Below are 6,908 nucleotides of genomic sequence, written 5' to 3'. Positions count from 1 at the left end.
CTATTTCTGAGCCTTTGTCCTTATACCCACAGGTAAGTGTAGTCTTCAGCCCTCACTTCTCTTGTAATAGACAAGGTCCGTTACAGAAAACTCTAACTGATCACAGTGCAGAGCTGTGGAGCCCGGTCCCGGCAGACACATCTCCATCACAACGTCTGCACCCAAGGACCAAGGATCCCTGTGAGAGAAGAGAAGAGCCAGAGGATCAGCAAGTGATCCTGCTGTAAGATGGTGTCAGAAGCTACTCCTATAAGTCTCAGTAGCCTGACTGGCTGAGCATGACATGAACAATACACATGCTGATATGAAAGGGGTAAAGCTCACGAGGCCCCATGATTGTTAATGATCATATCCTTGAATGTGGTTGCATTAAGAAATTCATAACTAGGGCTGGAGAAATGGCTCAGTGGTTAAGAGAGCACTGACTGCTCTTCTGGAGGTCCTGAGTTCAATTCCCAGCAACCACATGGTGGTTCACAACCATCTGTAATGGGATCTGATGCCCTCTTCTGGTGTGTCTGAAGACAGCAACAGTGTACTTACATACGTAAAATAAATAAATCAAAAAAAATGAAAGAAAGGAAGGAAGGAAGGAAGAAAGAAAGAAGAAAGGAAGGAAGGAAGAAAGAAAGAAAGAAAGAATGAAAGAAAGAAAGAAAGAAAGAAAGAAAGAAAGAAAGAAAGAGAGAGAAAGAAAGAAAGAGAGAAAGAATTCATAATTAGCCGGGAAGTGGTGGCTCATACCTTTAATCCCAGCCCTTGGGAGGCAGAGGCAGGTGGAGTTCAAGGCCAGCCTGGTCTACACTGTGAGTTCCAAGTCAGACAGGTCTCCCCAGAGAAACTCTTGTCTCGAAAAACCAAAACCAAAACAGGAAAAAAAAAAAAAGAAGTGTTTACCACCCGGCTAAGAAGTGTTTTAAAAAAAAAAAAAAAAAAAAAGAGCCGGGCAATGGTGGCACACGCCTTTAATCCCAGCACTTGGGAGGCAGAGGCAGGCGGATTTCTGAGTTCGAGGCCAGCCTGGTCTACAGAGTGAGTTCCAGGACAGCCAGGGCTGCACAGAGAAACCCTGTCTCGAAAAACAAAACAAAACAAAGCAAAAAAAAAAAAAAAAGAAATTCATAACCAGACTTCCTAATCATATTTCCGGTGGTGACACAAGAAAGCAATCAATTCTCTATAAGATGCCTAAAGCTAACTTGAGGAACATAGGGAGACAGCCCTCTGCTGCTAGATCCAAGAGTTCAAAAGGAGGTCTGGGCCCCAGTTAAAAGGAGCAGAGAGGGTGAAGCATTCTGTATCCTTGGCCTCTACTCTACCTATAGGCCTTCCTCACCCACACTGAGAACTCAGGTGACTTTCCTTCTTCAATAAGCAGTATGGCCCAGCAGGAGACTAGTGTGACCCAGACCCTTCCATTACCGTATTCATACACTTTCCATCCAGAAGCCAGCTGCTTCCTTATCCCAGCTGCCTTTGCAGCTGTCTGGGACTTTTTAAAGAAAGCTCTTCAAAAATCTTCCAGGAAGATCTGAGTGACTCCAGTAATTCCTTTGCATAGAAAGTCTTTTGCTGACATCACATGCTATACAAAGCTGATTTTATATCATCTCTGGTTTCATAGTCCCCCAAGGTCTCTGGAGACCCCTGGCTTGACCTTAAAGTTGGCTCCCCCCAGAAAATCCAGGAGATCCTTTTAGGAGACATTCCTGGAACAGTCATTTTTGGTCTGGTCTGGTCTGGTTTGTGTATCAGACTGCTGTGAAATGCCATGGCTGCTTCTTACTCTGAACTGTGAAGGAACTTATCTTCCATCCTTCATTGAGAAGGCCAAGGAGATACTGGCAAGATTATAGTTATGTGAATATGTGTATATTGGTTTTTGTTTGTTTGTTTGTTTTGTTTTTTCAAGACAGGGTTTCTCTGTGTAGCCCTGGCTGTCCTGGAACTCACTCTGTAGACCAGGCTGGCCTCGAACTCAGTGATCCACCTGCCTCTGCCTCCCAAGTGCTGGGGTTAAAGGCGTGTGCCACCACCTCCCGGCTATGTTGGTAATTTTTTTAAAGATGTATTTTGTTTTTTGTAGGTGCATGCACAGTCTCCTGCACACATAAGCCAGAAGAGAGGGCTGGTTCTTTGGAGCTTTGTGAGTTATCTGATGTGGGTGCTGGGATCTGAACCCCAGCTTTCATGATGGAGCAGCAAGTGGACATCTGAGCCACCTTTCCAGCCCCGCATTTATTACTTACTCGTTTGTTATGTATTTATTCTGGGGTGGAATCTGGGGCGTCAAGCATGCCGAGCATGTACTCTACCGTTAGACTGCTCACACACTCAAGCACATAGTTATTTTAATAGAGGCCGGGGTTTTGCATTGTTTTGTGCTTCTCAGAGACCAAATCTCTATAATCTTCCCTGGGCTGGAACTTGCTGTCTGCTGACCTTGAGATTAGATTTTCCCAAGTGCTGGAATAACGGAGTTGAGCCACCAAGCTCTACCAGCAGTTCTTGTTGTTGTTGTTCTGCTTTGTTTTTCGAGACAGGGTTTCTCTGTGTAGCCCTGTTGGATTCTAAGATCCAAAACCAGGGGACGTGCTCCCACAAAAACTCACAGACAGGATTCGCTGCAATTAACCTGAGGTTTAATGATTCCAGTAAACTGAGGTTCTCTCGCATGCAAGAAGAGAACCCCGAGTTGGAGCTAAGAATTGTTTTTATATAGTTTAAGGGGTAGACTAGAGAAACAGTGGCTGGGCACAGTATGATTGGCAGAACAGTGTGACTTTTTTTTTTTTTTTACCTTTATACAAACAGTTTATTTACTCTAAACAGCAACACAGACAAAACGCCATATAAACACAAAGGAAGTGGTGCAGAATGGAGATGCTGGCCAACTTTGTATCTGAGGCTCATAAGCAACAGCCCAGGTTTCTGAGAAAGATGAGGGTGGGGAAGGAGGGACAGTGTGGTTCTGTCATCCAGCCAGCTGGAGGACAGAGCTCAGTGGGAAGCATGCCTGCAACCCAGCGCGACACTCCTAAGGGCGTTACCAAGTACAAAAGTTTATCATTTTACAGCAGTTGAAATACTGACATCAATTTTAAAATAAAAGTAAGTTTTACTTAACAATCAAAAATACAAAAGACTGAAGGAAGAGACCCTGTATGAAAAACTGGGGCAATTCAGCGAATTGAGACTGTATATGCCAGTGGCGGAAATGGAAAATGGTGCCCGCTCAACCCTCCCAGGCGACTAGTAACTGTACGGAGCGACTTAGATCTGCAAAAGGTTGTAAATAAGTTCTTGCCATGCCAATCCCTTCCTCGTCATGGAGCCCAGGCCGCTGCTTATGAGGGGGCAAACTTCTTCGCTTGTGCTCGAACCCTTTTCTCATATTCCACTCTGTTTTGGCAGTAAATTGTGTAGGCCTCTGCTTGAGCTGGGTCTTGAATATTTGGTTCATTTAGAAGTTCTTGTATTCCTAATAAGATCTGTTTGATCGTGATAGCTGGCCTCCAGTCCTTGTCTTCTTCCAGGATGGACAGGCACACTGTGCCAGGATACACGTTTGGATGAAACAGTGGAGGCTCGAATTTACATTTTGGTGGTGAGGACGGATAATCATCTTTGAAAAGCATCCGTAGCTTGAACAAGCCTCCTTCCCACGGAGTCCCCTTCTTCCCAGGGATAGCACACTCCCAGTTCATCAGGTTCATCGTGCCATCAGGGTTCTTTGTTGGGACAGCCACAAAGCCAAAAGGGTGGTCCTTCCTCCAAGCTTTCCTTTCCTGCGCAAGTCGGCTGAGGGCAATCCCCGACATATTCAAAGTCCCTGGGCGACCGCGGGCGGACCGTCGTGGCGGCAGAGGCGGAGGCGCTCCTTTGTCTCGGGACTTCCCTCCACGCCCGCTGCGCAGCCCTGAGCTCAGGACCCCAGCGGGCGGGGCCACAGTGTGACTTTTAAACTGATTGGTCTTTGGGGAATGAAGTGGCAAGGACTTTCCTTGTCTGTCTACCTGCTCTGGGCCTTCCTTACCCGCAGGTGGGTTCCCTTCCTGGTGGTTTGAGGAATGTTAATCAGCCTCTCCCTTCCTCTTCTGAATGTTAGTCCAGCAAGTGTCCTCTGACTAAGGAATGTGCCCCTCCAGGGATGTGGGACAGTGGGATTCTTTCAATTTTAAGTTCAAACCAAGACCCGAAAGTCTTACAGCCCTGGCTGGCCTGGAACTCCCTCTGTAGACCAGGCTGGCCTCGAACTCAGAGATCTGCCTGCCTCTGCCTTCCAAGTGCTGGGACTAAAGGCCTGTGCCACCATCCTCCTGCTCAACGAGCTTGTTTTTATCTCCACTTTACACACTAGAAAATGGGGATTAAAAAAAGAGATAAAGGGCCTGGGATCGGGGTTGATTGCAGGAGGAGTTTGGTGGAGGTAGTGGATCAAAATACATGCACAAAACATTTCAAAACGCAAATAAAAATATACATTTTTTTTTTTAAAGCAAGATAGCCGGGCAGTGGTGGCGCATACCTTTAATCCCAGCACTTGGGAGGCAGAGGCAGGTGGATTTCTGAGTTTGAGGCCAGCTTAGTCTACAGAGTGAGTTCCGGGACAGCCAGGACTACACACAGAGAAACCCTGTCTCGAAAAACCAAAAAAAAAAAAAAAAAGGCAAGATAACTGATTGCTTCAAGGTAATCTGTGAGAGTTAGACTTAACCTTTGGGCAAGCAGTAGGCTACCTACAAAAGAAAATACCATGACTAATAGGGTCCAAAAGCATCATTCGCTGAGAAAATTGCAATCTCAGTCAGTGAGGAAAAGAGAATGTCAGAATCTCACATTTGAAAAACGTAATTATTTGGGCTTTGTACCTTCTTTTTTATTTTTAAGTCACTCAAACATCTAAATAATGATAATGATATTAATTAATTAATTGTTTTCCTTCTATTAAGTCTTTTTTTATTTACTCATCTTACATCCCAATGTCAGCCCCCCTCCTCCCAGTACATCCTCACCCTAGTCCTCTCTGCATTTTACCTTCCCCTTCTCTTTAGGGGAAGACTCACTCTTGGTGTTACCCACACACACTAACAATACCCTCCCACCACCGGGCACATCAAATCCCTGAGGTGTTAGGTGCATGCTCTCCCACTGAGGCCAGACAAGGCTGTCCATTTAGAGGTATGAGATCCACAGGCAGGCTGGAAACAGGCTCATGGATAACCCAGGCTCCAGTTGTTGGGGATAACAGCATGAAGACCAAGCTGCTTCTCTGCTACTAGTGCACGTGTCCTAGTTCCAGCCAGTGCTCTTTGGTTGATGGTTCAGTCTCTGGGTGTCCCAAGCATCCAGGCTAGTTGAAGCTGTTGGTCTTCCTGTGAAGTCCCTGTCTTCTTAAGGTCCTTCAATCCTTCCAAGTCTTTGAGCTCCATCAACTGTTTGGCTGTGAGTCTCTGTATCTCTTTCCATTGGATGCTGGGGAGAGCCTCCCAGAGGACAGTTATGCTAGGTTCCTGTCTGCAAGCATAAGAGAATCATTAATGGTGTTAGGAATTAGTTCTTGGCCATGGGATGGGTCTCAATTTGAGGCAGTCATTGGTTGGTCATTGTTGTTGAGACAAATCTGCTCCTAACAGCTTTCCATTCGTGTATTCAAAGAAGCAGCTGAGCATCTTACCTCCAGGTGAGGCTGTACATTGTGGATAGGATGCCACTGGATAGAAAAATTGCCAATCTCTCCTGCAGAAATTTAGTACAGGTTAGGACAGCTTAGTTCTGCAGAGACAGAATAGGGTAGTCCTTAATATTCCTCTTTCTCAAAGGTCTGTCAGATCATCCTGGCCCAGAAGGCTGAAGACTAATGCTCTAACTTCCTGACTTAACTGGGGCTGTATAAGTAGGCAGCTGTTTCTACAACTTGTCTCAGTTCTGGAAGTGTAAGACCCTTGTGAGCCTTAGCTTACCAGAGACCCCTGAGTGAACCACACAGAGAGGTGAAAAAGCAAGAGGAATTTTAATGACCCAATGCATTGGGGTCGTCCTGCACCTAGGAGAGGTGGCAACCCCAGGCAGTCCATTTGATCAGTTTTTATACAGTTTAAGGGGTAGAATGGAGAAACAGTGACTAGGCACAATATGATTGGCAGAACAGTGTGACTTTTAAACTGATTAGTCTTTGGGGAATGAGGTGGCAAGGACCTCCCTTGTCGGTAGGTGGCAAGGATTGGTCCATCCTGCAGAATATGTCTAAGTGCTCTGGGTCTTCCCCACCCATAGGTGGGTTTTCCCTCCCTGCATCCTGAGAAATGTTAATCAGCCTCTCCCTTCCTCCTCAGACTGAGGAATGTTAATCCAGCAAGTGTCCTCAGAGGGAGGAATGTTAATTAGCCTCTCACTTGGGGGGGAAGGGGAGCAAGTGTTCGTAGTTCCTCTTCAGAAGCTGTGTTAGGCTTCCTTTATCTTCAGATAATGTTGGTCATTCTCAGATTTCTGACGGGGTTGAAAGAATACTTAGCCAACCCAGTATAGCCAACCCAGGCTATTTACATTGAGAGAACAGATTGGAGAGGATGGTTTTCAGATGGCATACAATCTAAAGCCAGGACACAAGTCAGGACAAGAATTATAAGTCTTTTAAGATAAGATAGAGGACAGCTCTCTTTTTTATTGACAATAATGTTGGACTGGGTGTTAGGGTCTATCTTGTACTTTGTAAATCACAAAGTGGTAATAGTTCTGCTCAATTTATATCTGAGATAAAAGCATCTTTTAAGTGAACCACAGAAAGGGGGAAGTGTTGAGGATGGGCCTGGTACTGTTTGTATTCCAATGCTAATTCCGCTCTCCTGGGAGGGGCTAGGGACAAGGTATCAGTCATTTACTCAGGACTTCTTGTGAACCATGCCTAA

At 45.6% G+C, this 6,908-nt stretch overlaps 1 pseudogene; it reads right to left on the bottom strand.

The window, feature by feature from the left end:
- Nucleotides 1–3,303: 3,303 nt before the first annotated feature.
- On the bottom strand, nucleotides 3,304–3,840 carry LOC114610345 (annotated as a pseudogene).
- Nucleotides 3,841–6,908: the final 3,068 nt, after the last annotated feature.

This window comes from Grammomys surdaster, unplaced genomic scaffold, assembly GCF_004785775.1.
Source record: "Grammomys surdaster isolate TR1022 unplaced genomic scaffold, NIH_TR_1.0 126036, whole genome shotgun sequence".
Lineage (NCBI taxonomy): Eukaryota > Metazoa > Chordata > Mammalia > Rodentia > Muridae > Grammomys > Grammomys surdaster.
The sequence above is the reverse complement of the archived record's forward strand: the minus strand, read 5'-3'. Positions and strand labels throughout refer to the sequence as shown.